Source organism: Cynocephalus volans, chromosome 3 (assembly GCF_027409185.1).
Source record: "Cynocephalus volans isolate mCynVol1 chromosome 3, mCynVol1.pri, whole genome shotgun sequence".
Lineage (NCBI taxonomy): Eukaryota > Metazoa > Chordata > Mammalia > Dermoptera > Cynocephalidae > Cynocephalus > Cynocephalus volans.
Genome location: NC_084462.1, coordinates 46,992,088 through 47,018,467, shown reverse-complemented (window position 1 = coordinate 47,018,467; position 26,380 = coordinate 46,992,088). Strand labels below are relative to the sequence as shown.

At 36.4% G+C, this 26,380-nt stretch overlaps 1 pseudogene; it reads right to left on the bottom strand.

The window, feature by feature from the left end:
- Positions 1-23,775: 23,775 nt before the first annotated feature.
- Positions 23,776-24,198, bottom strand: LOC134373437 (large ribosomal subunit protein uL14-like; annotated as a pseudogene).
- Between the last annotated feature and the right edge of the window lie 2,182 nt (positions 24,199-26,380).

Genomic DNA, 26,380 nt, shown 5'->3' with positions numbered 1-26,380 from the left:
AGGGAGGTAATGCAAACATTACCACCACACACTAAAAAATGAAGGTTCAAAGAATTTCAGTGAAGTACCCGAGATCACCCAGATCTAGCTCTGAGTTCAAATCCAATTCATTTCACTAAGCGATATCTACTGATTTTTATACGCATCTAGAATAAGAATTCACCGATATTCTGAGCCAGAACAAGTGTTCTTGATAACCTACAACTAACCATGAATTATATCTTAAACCTCATCATTCATTTTTCAATTAAAGAAAAAGTGGAAAATAAACAACTAAAACTATGCAATAAATATTTTCTATAAAGGGAAGGATTTGAGATATCTAAATTTATAATAATCTATGAATTTCAAAAATCTAAAATTCTTAAGTTTAAGGATTTTGTAAATATATAAAAAATTTATATTACTGTAAGTGGATAGATGTACTACTTGTTTGTCAAGAGAGTTTTTAAAAAAATTTTGATAAAAATGTAAAATTATCATTTTTTACATCTTAGGGGAAAAATTATACCTCTAATATCGTTAAATATTTTAGGCAGGAACAGAAAATGTTTTTAGATTCTCTAAGATACTAATTTAAATTTGTTACAAATATAAATATACAAGCCACAGAATGGAATAAAAAACAATTAATAATTGATTAAAACTTGAAGGGAGGGACACATTTCAAAAGACCAAAGAAAGTCATCTGAATATACCCCAATTAAAAAACAAAAACACATGCAAAAACACCATTGCTATTGTTAGTGCAAAACGAAGTGGGATACAGGTTTTTCTACCTCTATTTCAACCACCATCTCCATGTAAACATAGTAAGTAAAATTTCAAAAAGGAAACACTGGGGGCCGAGCCCGTGGCGCACTCGGGATAGTGCGGGGCTGGGAGCTCAGCGACGCTCCCGCCGCGGGTTCAGAGCCTATATAGGAACGGCCGGTGCACTCACTGGCTGAGTGCCGGTCACGAAAAAAAAAAAGGAAACATTGGGGAAAGTTTTCTAAAAGAAATGAGTTTCGGTTTTTTTAATGACACTTATCACAATGTTAGTTTTTTTTTGTCTATTAGAATTCTAGTATCTACAAAAATGTCTGCCACGAAGTACGTGGTAAATAAATACTAATAAATAAATGAGTGATCACCAAGTTAAAAAATGATTAAATTAATATACACAGAGACTAAGAATCCCCTGAAGTTTTCGTAATATGAGGAAGCTTACCATGTACCTACATCTTCTGTCTTGAAGGGCTCCATCTAAGAAGCCCTTGGCACAGTGGCAGAGGCTCTGGAAAAAGCCCTTGAGACTGCCCTCCAAGCTCTGGGGACCACTCAGGCTCTGATTTCTGCCCCTCCATTTCAAACTCTTTTGGTTTTAGGATTCTGCAAACCCAGATTCTCCTGTCTAGTCACATGGGAACCAGTTCCTTTCTGAAGGTCAGAGTCACATTCCAGCCCAGGAGAGCAGTTTAGACTTGTTAGGCTTAATTATTATGTGTCTTTGTGCCTGGTTTTTACATTTCCATATGGTTGGGGATTTACACTCATGGCTCCCACATCCATTGATTTAGAGAAATAGAAAAATACACTAGGATTTTTAGTCTCCTCTACAGGGCTCCAGTGTTAGCCTTAATGGATGCAGTCATGGTATGGAGACTATTTCCAATGTTTTGTACTCATTTTTTTAATTAGTGCATATTTGGGCACATTCTTGCTTTAAATCTATTATAAATATATTAATATTTATTTGTTTTTACTCTTAAAGTTTGTCCATAAGCATTAAGTATATCTTGATTGTAAATAAAAAGTCATAGCTTTTCAGAAACCTAAAAAAAAAATCAGAGAACAGTGTATTTCAAGTAGTTCAATTTTTTTCTCTTTTTGGAATTTCATTTAAAAAAGAAAGCTCATGTTTCATTATAAAATCAGTACATGCTTATTTTAGAAAATGAGGGGGAAAAAAACCCAGAACATAGAACGGTCAGTTCCAGTTAGTCCCACTGTATATACACAATCATGATTAATAAGTATGTGCATTTCCATCTTATTTTTGCAATGTATTTGAAGTATAGTTGTAATCTTAGGAGACATATATATTATATATAAGACAAAAAACAACTTTATATTTTCTGATTATAAAAATAATATATAGTTTTATTATATAAAATTTGAAAAATAAGTGAAAATGCCTATAAATCTATGTTTTTAATTGTACAAGTTACACATAATCATTACAAGAGATTGAGATATCTTATCAAAATAAACATAAAAGTCATCCAGAATTCTACTTAACAGAATAATTTTTATTTTGATAAATGCTATTCCTGAAATTTTGTGTATATTAATTATATAAGTTACATATAGATCTAATATACATTGTATATATGAGTTTTTTTGAGCTCTAGAGGAGAACATACAATATATATGAATATTTGAACATCATTTATCCAGAATAATCCACAAATCCTACTCAAAAATGATATGAAGAAGGGCTAAGTGACCAAAATATCTGCCATGGGTGGTTTATTTGTCTTTTCCAAATAAAAAAGAAACTAATGAAATGACCGTATAATTATGAGGTTTAACACTGTAGAAAATTATTACTTGAATTCCTTGGCAGTGAAATTAAACATACTATCCACCAGGTAACTCTATTTTGTGGTGGGGAGAAGATTTTTTTGTTTTGTTTGTTTAATGATTCTCTTGGCACATTTCCCCAAGCAGTTGAGTCATTGTTAGATTGTGGATATTTTTAGACATGGAATTACTTTAGGAAATTATAAGACATATTATATTTTTTAAAAGTTAAAAGAAAAAATCTGTAGTGTTCATTAAGGCAACAACTGGGTCATTTTCACTTTTGTATTCCCAGGATTTAGCTCAATATGTTTGTATTGAAATGTATGAGCCAAACAAGACATCATTTGTAAAGTGCCTTTCATATCTTTATTGTCCTCTTTTTAATGAAAAAATTAAAATACGCTGATTGTAAAATCTCAAATAGTACAAACATGTTTAACTCAGAAAGTGCGGAGACCTATAAAACGGGCTCATGTATGCTTTTGGTTCTTTTCTTTCATGTTAGCTCCACCAAGTAACTAGAAGAGTGGACACCCCAAGAGTTCATCCCCTTTTTAGCTTTGTCGGAGCAGCTGAGCACCCACAGCTACCCAAGTTCAACAGCAGGACTTGTGGACAAATCCACTGGCCTTTGCATCTCATCTCAGAGTCTTTGGGTTACTGAACAGATCAGTGTCAAAGCAACTGGATAACTTTTAGCTCAGTTGTGTGGCCTGAGGACACACAGCTCAAGCTCCTCGCTTGCTTTTGCTGACACTAATTTTCCACTTGTACAAATAGTGTCTTTCTACTAAAGGAAAAAAACATTCTTTTTCAATCATTGTGCTTCTCTGGAAGAAAACACAAGAATTAAAAACAGATAAGAATCCTTTTGAAATAATCACTTACATGGGCCCAAAATTTTATATAGCTACAACAAATCTTTTTACTTTTGTTAAATAAAATAAGTAGTTTTTTCTATAATTTACTTATTCTAACTGATACATTGTAATTGTACATATTTATGGGGTACGATGTGATGTTTTGATGCATATGCACGTTGTATAATGATCTTGTCAAGTAAGATATTGTATCGTCACCTCATGAATTTATTGTCTCTTTGTGGTGAGACCATTGGAAAGCCTCTTTTCTAGCTCTTATGCAATGTACAATACTATTAGCCATAGTCCCCCTGCTGTGCAATAGAATAAAATAAGTAGTTTTTGTAATATAAGTTATATCCAAGGTTTTTATGTTATGCAAACTTGAACATATATGTAAAACATCCTAACACTTGAAATCAACTTGCTTCTTTGAATAGTTATCTAATAAAGATAGGAATAGATAAATAAAAAAGAGCTATTTAAGTTGCCTCATAAAGAAACATCTACCTGAAAAATAAAACCACATGATCTTCTAGAGCCCCAAGGGGCTAAGTAACTTGCTTGAGATTGGGATCCACTTCTCCTGGGTCCCAGACAATTGCATTGTTGATTTCATCATTGTGCTGTTTGCATTGGTAATGCTGAATAGCTAAGTCTTGAAAATTCTTGGACCCATCATCAAGGTCTCTAACATAAGCTGTGGTCTCCAAGCTAAGTATTCTCATGGAATCCTTTGGGAGAAGAACCAAACTGGCTAACAAATTTAATACTGTTAAAAATACCTCTTTTGTTAAGTACATTCTAAATTGTGTGTGTGTGTCAATAGTCAATAGTGTGGACTACTTTTGTCATCAGTAGCTATAAATTATTAGTTGGGCAATTAGATGAACATTGTTTATGATCCGAGTTCCCCAAATTCCCTGGGACCCTCCATTCAATAATATTAAAATGAGTAGGTTATAATATTCTATAATGCATTAATCTGGATTGGTAGACTCAGATAAAATATTCAATTCATAAAGGAATCTGAAAAACTATAACGTGACCAGCCTCTTTCTGACCAAAAGGTGTCAGGAGGTGCTGAGTGAGTTTTTGCTATGGTCCTTGCCTTACATTAGCTTGTGGTTTATTGGAGAGACAATTTTGTAGTTGGAAGTCAGATAGACCTGGGTTGGACCCCCCAACTTTTTCGCTCACTATGTATGTACCTGAGAGAGTTACTCAGCTTCCCTAAGCCTCAGTTTCCTCATCTGCAAAGTGAGAGGATCACAATACCCATCTCAGAGTTATGGTGAGGATTAAGTGAGATGTGGTGGGTAAAATCTTTAGCACAGTTCCTTCCATCTATAGTTCATTCAATAAACATAGCTACTAATGAATAACAGTGGCCAGCTCTATATGGCTGATAACTAGTATTAATATAATTAAGTGTTAGGATGTATGAGATGATTCAAACTGCACCTTATTAATGAAGACACTGGTGGAAATGTGTTTTGGACAGAAAACTGATCATAGGAACCAACTTCCTGTACGATTATGATGGGATTTATGGGGTGAATGAGTTGCTGCTGCCCTGTTTAGTGTGAAATATTGAAATTTCCTGTCTCTGTCATCTCCTTCTCGTGTCTGCAATTTACAGAAGCTGAAATACAATTAAAATAAGCTAAAATAATTCTTATTCTTTTCTAGGCATAGCAGCCCCGTACTTTACTATGCTTTCAGATCATTAATGCCTGTGATATCTGTAAGCGCTCATTTGACACGCTTCCATCCATTTGCCTGACAAGGATATTCAGTGATGGCTTTGGATTCATCAGTTGGAAGACTTGCCCCAGGCCTTGGAGCTAGATACACTGAAGTCACTTATGAAATTTCTTAAAATCTTTTAACTTATTTATCCATTAATTTTAGATGCTCGAAAAAACATTGCTAATTTGCAAGTTTTCTTAGAAATTAGCTGCACTTAAATACATGGCTCTGATTACTCAGCAATTAAAACACCAGAATCACTCAGAATGTCAAGAAATGATCCCACCAAAATACAAAGGTTTAATTTCATCAGGGAATTTCTAATTAATGATGTTTGAGTGGTTTTTTAATTCCCCAACCACATTCCCACCATTCTTACTCACCACTTGGGGAAAGTTTAAGCCTTAAGGCATCTTTTAGATGAATATTAGTAGCCACATTTATGCTGAATGGAATGGCACCAATAAATGCAATTATAGCAGAAAGGAAAGCTTGTGTTCCCAGGATAGGCACTCAAACTCCATTACAGTATCCCATCCACGTTTCTTTATTTCATTGTGTTAAAGAGTAATAGCAAATGGCTAGCACAAAGTATAAAACAAAGTCTTCATTTAGTGTTTCTCTTAGACAATCAAAGGCACTCCCTTCTTCTAAGAGGGTGCTGTTTAGCATTGATGTGTGCAGCTATTTCCTCAACTAATGATTTAAACAGCAGACTAGAGAGGAGGATGCATTGCCTCTAAAACTACACTGGTGGAAAAAACAAAAAACAAAAAACCATAGCAAAACAAAAAGTAAAACTATATTGGGCTGATCCTTTAGCCGCAAGCCTGAGTAAGATGCATTCAGTTCATTCTGGGATCCCACTGAGGGGTGCAAGAGATTATTTCTGGAAGAGGTCTTAGTGTCTTGGGGGAGCTGACTCCATTCAGCAGTGTGAGAAGCTCACACACACAGGTCAATTTATCCACCATAGGATTAGATTTCTATTTTGGCTGCCCAAAATCCCTAAGCCCTCTTACTATGCTGGTGTACAGGGTGTTTTCCTTAAGTTATATGGAGACTCAGCAAAAAAAGGGTTGTAATTAAGATTAAAGAGAAAACAAAGACTCATGGTGGTTCAAAGGGCCATAAGAAGTGTGTCCACATTTTTTTCTATGTCCTAAACATCATTATAGAAGAGCATTTTTGGAAAGTACAACATTTATTACCTTAAATGTCTATGATTTCCGGTTCATAGACTTTGGCTTTGTGACACCCTAAATTGTCTTTATTCTTTGCAAGGGTGCTATGAAATTCTTAAACTTAAGTTAACTTGAATTAATTATATTAGCAATGTGTATATGTCCACATGGACATGTAAAGGTATTCTAGGAGGGAGAGTACTTTAAAAGCAATCTAAGATTGATAAGTTGTGGTAGCTTCATAAAAATTGGATAGAAACTAATCGTAATATAGAGAGATGGCTGAAATGGTGATAAGCCCAGGATTGCAGTGGACAATTACAGATTTTGATGCTGCTGTGGCTGTGGTAGTGTAAATATACTGGTAGAATTAAAAAATACTGTGAGTGAAAAAATACTATTTAGACATATTACATATGCATATATTTCTATGCTATTAAAAAGGAAATACATCTTCAGATTATTTATTGGTAAGAGAGAAGAAAAACTATTCAGAACCTGTAAAATCTACTACTTTCCCTTTGCCTGATACCATGCTTTAAAAATGATGAATCAGCATTTCCCAAAGATTGCCTAAGATCTGGAATCACCAGATCTTAATCTTTAGAATCAATATTCTAAACATTTAGACTCACACGTACCACAGCCCTAGAGATCCTGGTTCAGTAGAAGGGATAAGATTAGGATTAGATTTTTTATTTGTTTGTTCATTTTTAATTTTTTTCTTTTTGTACATTTATTCAGATATATGTGACGATTAAAAAAACATACAGAGGGCCAGCCCCGTAGCTCACTCGGGAGAGTGCGTCGCTGGTGGCGCTGAGGCTGCGGGTTCAGATCCTAAATAGGGATGGCCGGTGCCCTCACGGCTGAGTGTGGTGCAGACCACACTGTGCCAAGGGTTGCGATCCCCTTACCGGCCAGGAAAAAAAAAAAAAAAAAAAAAAAACATGGATTTTTTTATGTGCTTTTGGTTTACATAAATTTACCTAAATGGTTTAGGGCCAAAACCCTCCTATTTTCCCCACATGATACTATATTATTGAAATTCCTTCATGTTGCTCTAGGTAAATGTAATTAAATTCTTAACTGTGGCCTATGAGTCAATGTATGCAAATTGTTTGTTTTTTAAAGTTCGAGAAAAGATGGTTCTGATGTGCAGTTGAGTTCAACAATTCTGGGTCTTGCTTCTCACCCTCAAAAACGTAAAAAAAAATCCAAACAAGATAGTTCAACAAGAAAAATAAGTACAGTAGTTTTGTTTGTTTAGCAAAAGACTTTAAATTAGAAATTCTTCAGGAGATTAGCAGACTGTAATTTATAGTGGCCAGTGAAGGCAGGCTTGGTATAATGTCCTGGTGTGAGTGACATAACTTGTTTTGTTTTATTATTTTAGAAAGCAGTAACTGGTTGGGTTACAGCTTGGGTAAGCATTTAATTTTTTTGAACCCTAGTTTAAAAAACTGGAGGAGGTTTGTCTTCTGACATCAGTTCGCATTGGTTCTAGAAGTATATGATAAAGTATTTTTAGAATGATAGGAAAATGCAAAGTAACAGCTGCATTTACTTTGTCACATATTGGAAGAGATCCAGGGGAAGATGTCCTTATTTTGAAGAGAAGATGCCTAAAAAAAAAAAAAAAAACAAGGAGGAGAAGGAGATGGCTAACAATATATTGAGCACTAACTATATGTCAGGCTCAGTGCTAAGCACTTTGCATAAATTATTTAATTTCAATTGTCATGCAAACCCTAAGAGGTTAGGTAGGTCTATAAAATGAGGAAACTAAGGTATAGCAGTGTTAAGCTATGTTTCTAAGGACACACACTAATGAGTGGCAGAAAGAATTCAAACAAGAGGGCTGATTTTGTAATCTGAACCACATTATTTTCAGCCTCAAAAATACACACATTTGACAATGTAGATTGGATTCAACAGACATCTACAGACACTATCCAGTGCCCCTTCAGATATTACTGCCTATTTTGAAAGAACTTTATAATTACTTTTTATCTAATTTCTTCTCTTTCTACCTCCTCTCTAATACCTCAGAGCTGTGGGAGATGATAAGGTTGAAAAAGCGTGCCTTAGTTTGAAGCTTACCAACATGATTTCAAACACTGACTCGTTATGGCGCAACTTGCTACCAAATAACTTAAAATTCTTTTTTCCATCCTTGAGATATTAGTTACCATTGTCTGATCATGTGCTCATTAAAAGTTTCACACTTTCCTTTTGATAACTATGCTGAAATTATGGTCCAAATGATTGAAGAAGTCAAGACATTAAATAACATGAACATCATTAAAGAAGAAAAAATTATTATTTAATTAGATGACTACCCTTTCTATTGTTACTTTATTTTCAAGTTCTGTGGAAATAGGCTCCCTGCTGTTTGCAGTTTCTGGCTATCTTTATTCCCCTCATGATTAATTCCTTTTTACCCTTCTCCCTGCTAATCAGCCCCAGTGTCATGTGTTTGGAAGTCTGGTTTTATTGCACATTCCTGTTTGGATTCCAGGGTGACTAGTAGATCCGGAAGAAGACTCAGCCAGTAGCCAAGGTCAAGGGTATATCTTGTGAACACCACGGCCACATCTCACACACAGTTTTATGCAACTGTTACACTTCAGGGTCAGGGTTCATTGCAAATTCCATAAATCTGATGGGTAATGTGCCAAATGAGATTAGAGAGGGCTTCATGTGATCACGGTAAAATGAAAATATCTTATGTTAATTTCCTAGTACAAGCTTGAGGCAGGTAGTTAATACTTCTTTGTGAAGAGCTAGAGACACGCATGGGGAGGAAACATAGCTGTTGTCTAAACAGAAAGACGAGGCATGTGAAGCTTCTAATAGAGAGAAATGCAGATGGTGGAATAGCAGAGTTTTCCTGTTAGGTTTGGGTCTTTTCCACTATGTATTCTACATTTTCCGTTAACTCATACCCTAATTGTAACCCTTAAACACATTTTCACTTAAATCAGTTTTATAGGTTGTATTTATATATTTATATGTCAACACATTCTTCAAGCTATTTTGTTGCAAAACAGAAAACCAAGAAGGACAAAAGAGCATTAGCAAATGGAGGGCTGTTTACAGATTTAATCTCAAACTACTTATCCATACACACATTTTTCCCTTAAGCTTTGACCTGAATCAACCCAATTCAGAAAAGTGCGTTTTAAACCATCCATCTTGGAATTGATACAATAACATTGACTCTACTTATGTGTGCAAATAAAACAGCATTAATAATTTAAGGCAACTGTAAGAAGAGGACTTATGAAAACAGAGTTGCCAGCTCTCCCTGCCCTTCCGGTCAACCCAACACAGCTGAGAACACAAAGTCTTAACCTTAGTCTTACAGGAATATCTTCATTGAATACATTGAGAAACACCCAGATGATACAATTCAAAAAAATAAGTTCTGGGGGTTGAAGAATTACTGATGATCAGAGACAGTTAGTATTATAGAAATTCAATTCAATTTCATGTGCATTTATTGAGTACCTTGTCCTTCACAGGGCCTCTGGGATTACTGATGTTGGGGAGAACCTCAGAAAGAATCAGATGGTTTCTGCAGAAAGTATGTAAAATGTCATTTGGGAGACAAGGTCTTCATAAGAAACAAGTAGAAAACAATACCAGAGGGCACATAATTAAAACACAAAATGGCAAATACAGGCAGGACCACTAGAGATCGGAACCCAGGAGGAATTGGTGGAGTTCAATGCACTTGTGGAATGCAGTTCTCGGATGGCTTTGGAGGAAGGGTTAGCATTTGGGTAAGAAGACAGGAGAGCAAGGACACTTCAGGTGGTGTGAGTAGCATGAGGTCAAGTGGAGCAATGGTTTGTTCAATGGTCCTTGAGCTGAGTAAACAAAAGATGGAGGGAGCAGGAGACCCCAGCTCCTGTTCTGGCTCTGACATTTCCCTTTTGAATGACCATGAAAAATTTAGTTAACCTATGTCCTCATCAGAAAAATGAGAGCATTAGAGCAGCATCTCCAGGGTCCTTCTAAATGTAGTGGCCCTTGGAGTTTAGGGACTCTGATCTGGGGTCTAGAATCAGAGAGAACTGAGTTCTGGTATTGGCTTTTACTAATTGTGAGAATTAGTTTCAGTGGGGAAGTCTCAGTGGGGACTATAATGACGAGAGTGGTTGAAAAAAGTGAATGTGTTTGGCATATAGTAAGTGCTTAGAACAGGTTAGTGATTTTGCAAATTCTATAAAGAATTTTTTTTTTACAAAGAAGATCAGATTAAAGCATTTAGAAGATATTGTTTGGGATCTACTGATCAATATTAATTATTGATTGATAGGTACTAATTATTCAGAGTTAACGATAGAGGTTTTATAAATTATGAAGACTTTGCTTGCCAGAACTAGGAATTCTCCAATGGGAAATTAGGGCTCCTGATGGATTAACAGTAGGAAGTGCTAAAAAGGATGTGAAGTTTTTGGAAGATTAATCTGAAATCTGGGTTTCTATCCATGGATTCAAGCTGGGGGAATATAAAGCTAGAGGTGAACTCTAGGTGTGATGTACTAGAGGTGGGCTATGGGATTGGAGACAAGGTTGAGTTAGGAGAGATGGGGTAAGAGATGTGGTAAAGAGAGACCTTGGTGGCTCTTTAGGTGATGGGAAGAACATGTATACCCATGATGCAGAGTCCTGACAGCCAGGAGAGTGGTCGAGACAGGCACCGAGATGGGGAGATTTGGAGATGAATTGGTGATACCTCGTGTAGGACCGCGGAGGAGGCAAACTTAGATATGAAACCAGATAATGAGTTTTAGGTTCAAGACCTGAATCTCAGGTGATGGCTGGCATATTGATTGCCTACAGGTGGCTAAAGGAATGGAACTGATGAACATTGTGAAGAGAGGAGGAGTCAGAGACAGAGGTCTCTGGTGTTCAGGGCGGTGTGAGAAGGATCGAGAAGGTGGAGAGCTGTGCTCCTCAACTTGCCTAAACATGACCGTCACCTGGGTGGCGTTAAAAATGCTGAGGCTTGGGGTTCACCCCGAGATAATTCTGATACAATTTGTTTGGGGTGCAGTCTTGGCCTGGGAATTTTTTAAAAGTCCCACAGGTGTCCCTAGAGAGAAAAGAAGAGACCTCTATGAAGACAGAAGAAAAAAAGAAGCACCTGCTGAGGAATCACTAGCAAGTACCTGGCTCCTGGGCTGGGGGCTTTGAGTACATACCGTCTTGTTTACTTCTCACAGCCCATCTCTGGTTCTCTGGGGGAAAGTTTAACCAGCTCCAGCCTGAGATTCAGAAAGGAGGTAAAATGCGCAGAAGGCCTCTCAGCTCTAACTCCAATCACTGTTTCTAAGAGAACAAAGTGAGGAGCAAGAATTGGCTATGGAGAAAGACATTACGTCCAGAACCTACCAATACTACACTTCAGCTCTCCAAGAGCAAGAATCTAAATGTAGTGTCACACAGCAATGGATGTGTATATTCTAAAGTTATCTAGTTATTTATTTCTTTACACTTTATTTAAAACTTTTCATGTTTTACCCAGAACCTAGATGTTTCAGTTTATGCACAATTTTAACCAGCTCAGAAAATGAAAAGTCAAGGGAGGGCAGATATAGAAGGACTAGATGATAATCAGCAAGCCAAGAAAAAAGCTTAGGTGTAAAAAAGTGACGTTAATTGAGTACCTATTATGTTCCAGGTACGATGACAGATGCTTAACACACATCCCCTCATTTAATCCTGTAGAACATGTACTCTCTGCCCCGAATCTGAACTCTTTTTTCTCTTGGGCTCTCTCTGTGGTGTGGGTTTTGGAAAGGTAGGACCCTGCTTTCCACTAAGAATGCTGAAAGGGACCAGTCCTCTTTCCTCATTCTCTGTCAACCAGGTGGCATTCAAATGTGTAAGGTGTAATGTGATAGCAGAGAGACGATAGAGACTGTTCATGTTGACATCACAGGTGTACCACAGTTGTGGCATGGAAGATCTGATGGTCCAGGACCCAGTGGGGTCTTCTAACCAGGCTACCTGGCTTCTCCTGTCCTCTCTGCTGCCTTGCCTCTTGGTTCTTGCTCATTTTCCTTGTCTAGTCTTCATATTTTCCTTCAATTCCACAAGTTATTTGATATCTTCCCAAATCTTTATTTTCTACTTAAATTAGCCAGAGTCCCTTTCTCTTAGATGTAATTAAGAATTTTGGCAAGCACAAATGTTTGTGACAATCCTGAAAGTCTTATTTAACTATATCTATTCTTTCAGATGAGGAAACAGAAATTCAGAGAGGTTAAGCAACTTGCCAGGATCAGAGAGCTAGAGAGTAGCAGAGCCAAGGGCCCATACCAGGCTTTTCCTGTATAGTCCATTATGTAAGGAGTGAACAACCCTAAAACTCTAAAAATCCTGAAGACACCATTGTGTCATTTCACACAATAAGAAACGAGACTTCTTTGACCTTAATTAACCAAGGTACTGTTAAATAACAGTATATTTATTTTAAAGAAATGAGGAAAGTTCGCGATACAATTTTTAAATAAGTAAAACCTATTGTTAAATGATTAAAAAATTGCATTTAGAGATGAATTATTTGCATACCGAAAAGTATATTCTTCAGTTACCTGGAAAATTCTCTTACATGTAACACCTTGATAAAGAAAGTGCAATTTTTTAATCTAACAAATAAAAAAGAGAAAGGGGTCCCAAACTCATGGATTTCTTGAGAGTAAACATTTTGGGGAGAGCTGGGCCCTTGCCTGCGCCCTGGCCTGTCTGAGCTGGTGCAGAGAGGTTCTGGCCATGGCCAGGAAGAAACCAGCAAGCGGGATGGAGACTGAGCGGGCTTCTGTCATCCCACGCACCTGCTCTCGGGCAGCCCTAGAAACAGCATGTGTGTCATGTTCCTGAAACCCTCGGATGGTGATTATGACTGATTACACAAGATGCCATGTTCCCTAATCATATCACTTACATTCCTGTGAACGGCAGTGACAAGGGTTTGAAGGGAGAAGATCACAGCTGTCTAATAAAAAAAATCAGATAAAGCAGACAGTGTTGCAGGCAGATCAGACACCAGCCAGGAAGGAGGCTTGGTGATGGGGTTTGCCCTTTTTCTAACCCAGCCTGACCCCCTCCCATTCTCTCATCTCCAGAACCCCCAAGTCACATAATGACAGAGCTGTGCAGGTGTACGCGTTCACCCTGGCTTATTTATTTATTATATTATTAGCTCATGCTCCCTGTTCTGTGAAGTGAACATTGTCACTTTGGTAAATTTGGAGCTCATCACTGCCAGAATCCAGACAGATCTTGTGAATCAAAGAGAAGCACCATGAACACCCCCTCCTTGTTCTTCTCTGAAGCAGCTCTAAACTTAAGACATCATCTCTCTCTTCTGCCACTCCGTTTTTAATCTGTCTTCAAAGAGAGAGCCAACTGTCTTGAATTAAACACAAGGCAGTTCTTGAAGCCATGTGCGATGAAAGTGATTAAATAATTAATTCAAACAAAGGTGACTTCTGAGTCAGGTTTGGGGTCAGAATAGAAAAAAGTTTTGATTTAAAGCAGCATTTACTCTGCATGCTGGGGAAAAATACTTAATCTGATATAAAATTACCTTGCTGGAGTCTATTAACCCATCTTTGCTTTCTCAGCTCCAGGCACTCTGGCCTCTTGCTGCTCCTTGAACAGACCAAGGATATTTTCCCTGTCCCAGGGCCTTTGAACCATCTATTCCCTTTACTGGAAGACTTTTCCCCAGTATTTATCTGGGTCACTCTTCTCAGACCTGTAGATCTCTGTTCAATTGTCAATTTCCCAGAGAGGTCTTCCCTAACTGTCCTAGATATAATATTGCCCACTAGCCCCTGCTTTCTAGCCTGTACCCTCTTTTTATTTCTTTATGATACCAATTATTGCCTGGCATTTTGTCATATATATATATATATATTTGTCGTTATTTTATTGCTAATCTCTCCAACCAGAATGTAAGCACCATGAAAACAGCATTTTATTTGTTTCTCCCCACTACAGTATCCTCAGCACCCAGAAGAGTGCTAGGAAGGCACAGAGCATTCAGCACTAAGTAGTTGTTTGATGAATGAATAAATGAATGAACTTCAAAGTTTAAATGCTTCAACCTATCCTAACGTAAAAATTAGCTTTCAGAAATGTGTTTGACAATGAAAGTCACTGCAAATACTTCCAAATGATAACCACCACCACCCCCCCACTAGAATTAGATTTAGGCACAAACTGAGTTCTTAACAAAACAAAGCAAAACTCATTCGTTCAACTGACTGCTTTTTCTGCTTTGAAACAAACCATTGGCCTTTTGGGATTCCTTCTCCAAAGAGTCAAGAAATGTTTATCAGAAGGCATGTATGGCTTCCATTTATGATGAAATATATCCAAGGAGGAGCCTACCTCTCTGTGGGCTTTGCTGGTGTGTATATCTGGTTTATAGCAAGTTATCTGAAGTGGACAGATCTTGAGCCTATGTTGTGAGTATAAGTGACAGTCAACCTGATAGAGACTAAATTATGCATGTGAGTCTGATTATACCCAGCTGTCTGGATGCACTGGATACAATTGTTTGATAAGCCCTGACCCTTCACCTGCCCAAAGTGGCAAGTGTCTAAGTGGGTTTGTAATGGTAATTATCCTCAACATCTCAGTACTCTTTTCTAATCTCTGCTATCTCTAGACAACCTGTTAGATTCTTCCAAGAGCCCAATCCTGATGATAAAACTCAAAATCCCAAACTTAACTTAAACCAGATATGCTGATGAGTTAGATAAGGCTGAGTTTCAGAGCTAAAGAACATTCCTCCTTTCCTTAATGAAGTTATCCAAGTAGTATTTTATTCACAATACCAAGCAGCAGAACAAGCACAGAAAATACTCAGATAAAATGTAATTATTTATTTGCAGAAATTAGCTGCCCACAGAAAAGTGAAAATACAGGGCAGTTTGATGTTTCAATGAACTGTCGTAATATGTTGGGCATAAGACCAAGGCACTTTGGGAGAAGCAGAAAGCTTGGACCAGACAGTACAGGGTCAAAAGCATAAACACAAAATGTCTGAAGAGCATTGCGAATTCAGGTGTTGGTAGGGAGATTTCAATACAAAGGAGGCTGGGTTCTGAGCAGAAGAAAAAGCTCGGCCATGTTGGCATGGCTGATGAGGAGGGAGAGCAGCTGTCCCTAGTTAGAGCCCTGGCCTTCAGAGCAGAGGTGAGGGAAAGCCAGGCTGGAATCAGAGCCCCAGCTACCAGGAGAAAGCTGGGTGCCAGGTTCTTATTCCACAGGCTGCAAAAGTGCATCAAGGAAACTAAGGCCAGAAGTTAATCACATATCACTACAACATGATATACAACATGATATAGCACATGGGATGAAGTTGGAATGTGTGAGCTGTAGGCCACATCCATGGAAAGTGACCATATCTGGCCCATGGGAATCCTTGGAGCTGGGCAGTGGGATAATTTTAGTCTGTACCAGCTGTCAAAGCCCTTTTAAGTCAAAGCAAAGGATAACATGTATAGATAAACTCTATTAATCAAAATAAGTGTTTATAATGGAAACTACTCTGCTATAAAAAAGAATGAAATACTACCACTTGCAGCAACGTGGATGGACTTAGAGAAAATTATATTAAGTGAAATAGGCCAGGCACAGAAAGAGTAATACCACATGGTCTCACTTATTTGTGGGAGCTAATAAAAATAAGTAAATATACAAATGAATTGGGCGGGGGGAAGGCGGGAAGAAGACACAACAATCACAGCAATTCCTTGATCTTGTTAAGACAAGTGAACAGATATGATGTTGATGTGGAGGGAGGGGGGAAAGAGAGGAATTGGTAACAGGACACAAAAATCAACTATATTGTATATTGATAAAATAATTTTAGAAAGTGTTTAAATTGGTTCTTCAGGTAACTCTTTTCTATGATGATTTAAAATTTTTAGTAAATATGAGTTTTTCAAAAAGTTCATGAAAAGATTTGTATTATCTTTTATTTCCATTTTTCCCTGACCTTTTGAATTCCCCCATATTTGTGGGTTTTTTTAAGTACAGGATGACATGTAATAAATAATTAGCTTCAGGTATTATGTCATGGTTATAACTACAAACATAATTAAGAAAATAACTAAAAATTTCAAGACCCATGAATAAGCTTTGTTTTAAAATCCTCCTAGTTTAGGAGAATTTCAAATGGAAATAGTGTGGTTGGAAGAGACCAAAATTGTATAAATGTTATGATATATAGAGACGTAATTGCTGTCAATGTAAGTAATGTGGCTTTGCTGAATGAAATAAGATGATTGCTTAGGGTTTTCCAAAACCCCCTAAAATTACTTCTATACCACATGTAACCACATGTGGTATAAATAAAATGTGAGTCAAAGGAATGAGGAAAGATAAACATATAATTAAAAACAGCTCAGCAGATACTTGGGCTCATTCATTTCAGTGATGGCATCTGCAGTTTATGGAGCGGTTATAGAACCACAATATATCGGTGTTGACTACATGCCATAAAACACATCAATGCAGCTCGGGCCCAAATTATTATACACAAACAATAAATCCATCCCGTTAACAGGATAAATATGATAACTGTTGATAATGCTGGAAAGTGGCAGAATGTGATCCTTAGGTAAATAGTTTTGCATTCTTAAGAAATAAAGATTGTTTTAGCTTTTAGTGCCTACCGTGACTTCCATTCTCTTATCTGTAGTTTGAATTAAAAAAGAGATCATGGCCTTGAAAGCATCTATGTTGATTACTGTTTGAGACTCTAATAAAAGACATGAGTCCAAACATTTATTTGTTAAAGTCAAATATTCATATATGGAAGGTCAGTTTTAGTTGAAGGAATATAACAAGGAAAAGTCAAGATTCTTTTGCCATTAAAATTGTTCATGCAGCACATCCTACACTTAACCTTGAATCCTGCCCTGTATGTTGTAACAAAAATAGTAAATGCATGTCACTACGTGATGATGGAGTCACCATGGCTTGGAGGCAGTTATTCAAACAGATGGAAAAATCTCTTCTCAAACATTGTTAAATGAAATAGTCTGATATATACCTGAATATGGATTGATAGCTTTTCATCAACCATTGTATCATTCTGTCCTCTAAGAAATGGAATATTTTTTCCACTACGGTTTATATACAGAACTAAAATTAATAACTATTTTGAAGTAGATTGTCAGAGAAACTCATTTCATACACTATTCATGTAAAAAAAACACGTAGGTACCATATTCTTCTGTGGGCAAAGTTGTTGTGTGTTACACTGTACAAGTGAAGATGCAGACAGTATTTAAAACTTTTTACCAAAGGCTTATCATTTTTATGGCTCATCTTATTTTGGATAATTGCTACTCTATTCTGCATGGATGCAAAGTTTATTTTTATTGAAATAGAATTAATTGTACATATTTGTGCAGTACAGAGTTGACTATCAGCATTTGTGTACAATAGGCGATGATCAAATCGGGATGGTTGGCATATTCACCATCACAAAATGTACTCATCCTTTGTGTCCATTAACTGATTTTACCCTAACCCTTCCCTTTCCCCCTTCCCTTCCCTACAACCACAGTTCTATTTTCTCATGAAAATTCAATGTATTATTGTGTTTATCCTTCCTTCCTTCCTTCCTTCCTTCCTTCCTTCCTTCCTTCCTTCCTTCCTTCCTTCCTTCCTTCCTTCCTTCCTTCCTTCCTTCCTTCCTTCCTTCCTTCCTTCCTTCCTTCCTTCCTTCCTTCCTTCCTTCCTTCCTTCCTTCCTTCCTTCCTTCCTTCCCTAGCTCCCACCTAGGAGTGAGAACCTGTGGTATTTTCTCTTTCTGTGCCTGGCTTATTTCATTTAACATAATTTTCTCCAAGCTCATCCATGTTGCTTTGAATGGCAGAATTTCATTCTTTTCTATGGCAGAGTAGTATTCCATTTAATATATAAACAATATTTTCTTTATCCAGTCATCTGTCAATGGACATTTAGGTAGGTTCCTTATCCTGGCTATTGTAAATAGAGTGGCGTGTTAACACGGGAGTGCAGGTTCCCCATCAACATGATGATTTCCATTCCTTTGGGTGTATACTCAAACAGTGGGATTGCTGGATCATATGGCAGTTTTATCTGTAGTTGTTTGAGAAACCTCCATGTTTTTCTTAAAGGCTGTACTAATTCACAGTCCCACCAACAGTGCAGGAGGGATCCCCTTTCTCCACATCCTCATCAACATTTGTCATTCTCTGTCTTTTTGATAATAGCCAGTCTAACTGGGGTGAGATGATATCTCAATGGGATTTTGATTTGCACTTCCTTGATGATTAGTAATGTTGAACATTTCTTCATGTAACTATTGGCCATTTGTATTTCTTCCTTTGAAAAATGACTAATCAACACCTTTGCTCATTTTTCAATTGGATTATTTGTTTTTTTACTAAGTTGTTTGAGTTCCTTGTATATTGTAGATATTAATCCCTTGTCAGATGCGTAGTTTGCAAATATTTTCTCCCATACTGTAGGTTGTCTTTTCACTCTGTTAATTGTTTCCTTTGCTGTGCAGAAGCTTTTTAGTTTGATATAATCCCATTTATTTATTTACTTATTGTGTTGCCTGTGCTTTGGGGGTCTTATTCATAAAGTCTTTGTCCAGTCCTACCTCCTGAAGTATTTCCCATATGTTTTCTTCCAGAAGCTTTATAGTTTCAGGTCTTATATTTAAGTCTTTCATTTATTTTGAGTTGATTTTGGTATATGGCAAGAGGTATGGGTCTAATTTCATTCTTCTACATATGGATATCCAGTTTTCCCAGCACCATTTATTGAAGAGACAGTCCTTTCTTCAGTGAATGTTCTTGTTGTTTTTGTCAAACATCTGTTGGTTGTAAGTATGTGGATTGATTTCTGAGTTATCTGTTCTGTTCCATTGGTCAGAGTGTCTGTTTTTATGCCAGTAACATGCTGTTTTGGTTACTATCGCTTTGTAGTATAATTTGAAGTCAGGTAGTGTAATGCCTCTGACTTTATTTTGTGCAGGATTGCTTTGGCTGTTCAGAGTGTTCTGTTCTTCTATGTGAATGTTAGGTTTGTTCTTTCTGTTTCTGTGAAGAATGTCATTGGTATTTTGATAGGGATTGCATTGAATCTGTAGACTGCTTTGGGTAATATGGATATTTTCACAATGTCAGTTCTCCCAATCCATGAATATGGAGTATCTTTCCATCTTTTTATGTCCTCTTTAATTTCTTTAAGCAGTGATTGGTAGTTCTCATTGTGGAGATATTTCACTTCCTTGAGTAAATTTATTTCTAAATATTTCTTTTGGTATCTGTTGTAAATGGGCTTCCTTTCTTGATTTCTTTTTCTGCTAGTTTGTTGTTGGAGTATAAAAATACAATTGATTTTTGTGTATTGATTTCATGCTCTGCAATTTTACTGAATTCATCTATCAGCTCTATGAGTTTTTCAGTAGTCTTTAGATTTTTCTATATAGAGAATCATGTCATCTGCAAACAGGGACAGTTTGATTTTGTCTTTTCCAATTTGCCTGTTTGCTCTGGATAGTACTACCAATACTATGTTAAACAGAAGTGGTAGTGGGCATCCTTGTCTTGTTCCTGTTTTTAAAGGAAAAGCTTTCACCTTTTCTCATTTAGAATGATATTTGTAGTGAGTTTGTTATATATGGTTTTTATTGTGTTGAGATATTTCCTTCTATACTTAATTTGTTGGGAGTCTTTATCATGAAGAGATATTGAATTTTATCACATGCTTTTTCTATGTCTATTGAAATGATCATATGATTTTTGTCCTTGATTTTGTTGATGTGGTATATCACATTTATTGATTTGCATATGTTGAACCATACTTGCATCCCTGGATGAATCCCACTTGATTATGGTGTATAATCTTTTTGATGTGCTGCTGTATTCTGATTGCTAATATTTTGTTGAGGATTTTTGTGTCTATGTTCATCAAAGATATTGGCCTGTAGTTTTCTTTATTTGTTATATCTTTGTCTGGTTTTGTTAGCAGGGTGATGCTGGCCTCATAGAATGAGTTTGGGAGAATGGCCTCCATTTCAATTTGTTGGAATAGTTTGAAAAGGATTGGCAGTAATTCTTCTTTAAAGGTTTGGTAGAATTTAGCAGTGAATCCATCTGGTCCTGGGCTTTTCTTTATTGGGACACTGCTCATTACTGCTTCAATCTCATTGCTTGTTATTCATCTATTGAGGTTTTCTACATCTTCTTGGTTCAGTCTTGGTAGTTTGTATGTGTCCAGAAATTTATCCATTTCCTTCAGGTTTTCAAATTTGTTGGTGTAAAGTTGTTCATAAATTCACACACACACACACACACACACAAAAAATAAAAAAAAAAAAAAAAAAAAAACGGGGAGGGGAAGAAGATATAACAACCACAATTACTTGAAGTTGATACGACAAGCAAACAGAAAGGATATTGTTGGGGGGCAGGGGGGGAGGGAGAAGGGAGGGAGGTTTTGGTGATGGGGAGCAATAATCAGCCACAATGTATATCAACAAAATAAAATTTAAAAAATTAAAAATAAAAAAATAAAGTTGTTCATAATAGTCTCTAATGATTCTTTATATTTCTGTGGTATCAATTGTAATGGTTCCTTTTTCATTTCTGACTTTTGATGTTTGGGTCATCTCTCTTCTTTTATTTAGAGTAGCTAATGCTTTGTCTGTTTGTTTATCTTCTCAAAAATCTAGCTTTTGTTTCATTGATCTCTTGCATCATCTTTTTGTTCTCTGTTTCATTTAGTTCTGCGCTGATCTTAATTATTTCTTTCCATCTACTAATTTTGCAGTTGGATTGTTCTTGTTTTTCTAATTCTTCTAGGTATAACATGAAGTTGTTTATTTGGAGTCTTTCTATTCCTTTGATGTAAGCATTTATTGCAATAAACTTCCCTCTTAGTACTGATTTTGCAGTATCCCATAGGTTTTGGTATGATGTTTCTTTATTTTCTTTATTTTCATTATTTGCAAGAAATTAATTTATTTCCTTTTTAATTTCTTCTTTGCCCCATAAGTCATTCAGGAGCATGCTGTTTAGTTTACATGTATTTGTATAGTTTCCAAAGTTTTGCTTGTTATTGATTTCTAGTTTTAATTCATTGTGATTTGGAAAGATACTTGAAATGATTTCAATTTTTAAAAATTTGTTGAGACTTGTTTATGGCCTAACATATGGTCTATCCTGTACTCATGAGAAGAATGTATATTCTGCAGTTGTTGGATGAAGTGTTCTATGGATGTCTGCCAAGTTCAATTGGTCTAAAGTGTAGTCAAAATCCTGTGTTTCTTTGTTGATTTGTTGCCTAGATGATCTGTCCATAGTTTAGAGAAGGGTGTTGAGTTCCCCAACTATTATTGACTATTATTGTATTGGGGTCTATCTCTCTCTTTAAGTCTAATAGTCTGGGTGCTCCAATGCTGGGTATATATATATTTATGATTCTTATATCCTCTTGCTGGATAGATTCCTTTATCATTATATAATGGCCTTCTTTGTCTTTTTTTAATAGTTTTTGGTTTAAAGTCTACTTTATCTAATATAAGAATGACTACTCCTGGTTGTTTTTGTGTTCAATTTGTATGGTATATCTTTTTACATCCCTTCACTGTCTGTGTGAGTCTTTTTAGGTGAGGTGAGTTTCTTGTAGACAGCATATAGGTGAGTCTTGTTCTTTAATCCATTCAGCCAGTCTATGTCTTTTAAGTGGGGAATTCAATCCATTTATGTCATGATTGTTATTGAAGGGTATTGTCTTAATCCTTTGATTTTTGTAAGGTTGTTTTAAATGACTTTTGTTACTTTCTTTCCCTTTAATTGTTTTTCTTTGGTTTTTGTTGGTTGTTGAGGTAGTAACGTATAGTTTTTTTCTCTTTCTCAATTGCATATCTGTTCTACCAGTGAGTTTTGTTCTATCATGTGTAATCATGGTGGTGATTCATGTTTTTTGGATTCCAGATGCAGGACTCCTTTGAGAATTTCTTGTAGGGCTGGTTTGTGATGGTGGACTCCTGCAGTTTTTGTTTGTCTGGGAAATACAATATTTCTCCTTCATTTCTGAAGGATAGCCATGCTGGGTATAGTATTCTTGGTTGGCAGTTTGTTTCTTCTAGTATTTTGAAAATATCATCCCTTTACCTTCTGACCTGTAAGGTTTGTGCTGAGAAGTCTGTTGTTAGTCTGATGGGGGCTCCACTATAGGTGACTTGATGCTTTTCTCTTGCTGCTTTTAGGATTCTCTCTTTGTCTTTGACTTTTGACAGTTTTACTACCATGTTCCTCAGACAGGACCTTTTTGGATTGAATCTGTTTGGGGATCTTTGAGCCTCTTGTTCAGGATGTCTGTATCTCTCTCCATACTTGGGAAGTTTTCTGCTATTATTTCATTGAATAAGTTTTCAATGTCTTTTCCTGCTTCTTCCCCTTCTGGAACCTGACAGTTTAGATGTTTGTGTGCTAACCATTGTCTGATAGGCCTCATAGATTTTCTTCATTTAAAAAAATTTTTTTTCGTCCACCTGGTTATTTCACAGAGACTGTCTTCAAGATTGCAGGGAAACAGGAGAAACCTCTGTTTGCAGGAACAAGGAAAGAGAAACCTCTCCCAGAGCCATCCATTAAAGCTGAGTACCTTCAGCACACCCCAGTGCACCTATTAGGGTCACAGGACAATAGCCAGGGTGCTAGCACGTCTGCCCAGAGCCAATGGTCAATATAAAACACATCTAACTGTAGAGTCTTTCTTTTCAAAAGCTGCTCCAGAGGAATATTAGAAGCAACTACACCAAATGACCAGACATCAATATAGGAATACTAGAAATATGAAAAAACAAGAAAGAAGATTTATCATAATTCTCAAGTATCAGACCCCCAGAAGCAGGAAACTCTTGAAATGACTGAAAAGAAGTTCTGAACAACAATCTTAAGGAAACCCAATGAGATACAAGAAGACTCAGAAAGACATCACAATGAAATGAGAAAAACAATTCAGGATATGAAGGAGGAAATTTATAAAGAGATAAATGCCTTTAAAAAGCACATAGCAGAACTCATGGAACTGAAGGATTTATTCATCGAAATAAAAAATACAACCAAAGGTTTAAGCAGCATGCTAGAGCAAGCAGAAAGATATATACAAGTTTAATTCAAAAGTTCTATGTGTGTGTGTGTGTTATGTACGTTTATATATGTATATATAGATATATAATTTTTCTTTTGAAGACTTCTAAATCAATTTCATTGAAATATAATTTACATAGAATAAAATTTATCAATTTTTGGAGGGGAGCAAATACTTTTTAATGTTTTTTTGTTTTGTTTTGTTTTTTAAACAAATATGCAGGAGAATCATGCAATGCTACCAGCATTGGATGTAATCCTGGTTCACACAAGGGTGGACATGCCTTTGCAACTGGTCCTGTGATGACAGTACCAGTCATCTCACCTTTATTGTTTACTTTGACCATTGAGTTATTTTCAAACTAAAGAAACACTGCCTTTTCTCTTTTTTCACTTTCTTTGTTGAAAAGTCACTGCTGGATGTTCTTTGTTCTTGAGGTCTGGTTTGTCTTTCTTGACTGTGTCGATCACCATGTCACCCACACCAGCAGTGGGACATCTGTTCAGCTATCCTTTGGTCCTCTATACATAAATGAGATAAAGATTTTTGGCTCCTGTGTTGTTAGTACAGATGATCATGGCTCCTGTTGGAAGATCCAGGGAAATCTGAAATTTCACACCTAAGGACCCACAATATCCTCTCTTTGACATCTTGAATGCCAGAAAAGTAAATTCACCAATTTTAAGACATCATTTGATGAGTTTTAATGAATGCATACAGTCAAAACCACAATCATAATTTAGAATATTTCCATCAAAACAAAAAGTTCCCTCATGTTCCAGTGTTATTAATCTCTTCCCTGGTAGCCTTGGCAACAACTGATATATTTTAAAATTGTTTATTTTTATTGTATGTAATTAAGGCATATAGCCTGATGTTCTGATATACACATATATAGTTAAATGATTACTACAGTCAAGCCAATTAACATATCTGTCATTTCAGGTAGTTACCTTTCTTTCTTTCTTTAATATTTTTGGTAAGAGCACCTAAAGTCTACTCTTGTAGCAAATTTTCAGGATACAATATGATATTATTAACTATAGTCCTCATGCTGTACATTAGATCTCTGGAATTATTGGTTTTACATAACTGCAACTTTGTACCCTTTGACCTACATGCCCCCATTCTCCCCTCCCCCAACCTCTGGTTACCACCATTCTGCTCTGTTTCTACATATTAGACTTTTTTTTAGATGTCACGTATAAGAGCATATGCAGCATTTTTCTTTCTGTGTCTGGCATATTTCAGTTAGCATGATGTCCTCCAGGTTTATCCATGTGGCTGTAAATGGCAGGATCTCTTTCTCTCTCTCTTAAGGCTGAGGTGTATAAATACATACATATATATACAAACATACATACATACATTCGTATATACGTATGTGTATGAACATCTCATTACACATCACAATTTCTTTATCCAGTCATCCATCGACAGACACGTAAGTTGTTTGCACATCTTGTCTATTGTAAATAATGCTTCAATGAATATGGGAGTGCAGATATCTCTATGAAGTGCTGATTTCATTCCTTTCAGAATATATTCAGAAAAGTGATTGTGGGGTCGCTAATTCATATGGTAGTTTGACCCATTTTTTTTTTTAATAACTTCTATAGTATTTTCCATAATGGCTGCACCAATCTGCATTCCCACCAACAGTGTACAAGAGCTCTCTTTTCTTCACATCCTTGCCAACACTTGGCATCTCTTATCTTTTTGATTGATAATAGCCATTCTAAACAGTATGAGGTGGCGTGTCATTGTGGTTTTGATTTGCATTTCCTTGATGATTAGTGAGGTTTCTGTCACTATATTTTTGCCTTTTCTAGACTTTCATATAAATGGAATCAGAGATTATACAGTCTATTGTGTTTGGCTTTTTTCATGCAGTATGGTGCTTTTGAGATTAATCCATGACGTTGTGAGTGTCAGTCATTTTTCTTTTTTTATCGCTGAGTAATATTTCATTGTATGGATGTATCACAGTTTATTCATTCACCAGTTGATGAATACTTGGCTTGTTTCCAGTTTTGGGGTACAATACATGAAACTGCTGTGAACATTTGAGTATCAGTCTTTGAGTGGAAATATGTCTTCATTTCTCTTGGATAAATACCTAGGAATGATATTGCTGAGGCAAGGGTGAATGTATGTATATGGATACTTCAAAAAGTTTGTGGAAAAATAGAATTAAAAGATAATATGAATCTTCCTGTGAATTTTTTGAAGTATCCTTGTGTGTTAGTCTGTTTTTCTTGCTTATAGCAGAATACACAGAACTGGGTACTTTGTAAGAAAACAGAATGTATTGCTTGCAGTTTCAGAGGCTGGGAAGTCCAAAGTCCAGGGGACACATCTGGTGAGAGTCTTCTTTGGTGGTGGCTTTACAGCAAAGCAGGGGTCTCACATGTCAGTAAATGGCAGAGCAGAGAGAGAGAGAGACTCTCGTGCTCTCCTTTTAAAGCCCTCAGAACCACATCAATGACCACCATTATTAATACATTCACTATGACATGGTACAACAATCCAATCATCTCTTCAAGGCCCCACCTTTCAATTACCGTAATAGGATTGACCATCCTCAACAGTTACAGTGGGAATTAAGTTTCCAACATATGAACATTGGGGGACAAAATTCAATTGATCCATACCACCTTGTGTAATGTTATAAGAAATTACCAAACTCTTCCAAAGTGGCTGTACCATTTTACATACCACCAGCAATATATAATATTTCTAGTTATTTTACATCCTTACTAATTCTTAGTATTCTTAGTCTTTTTAATTTTAGCCACTCCAATGAATCTGCAGTGGTATCTTATTGTGCTT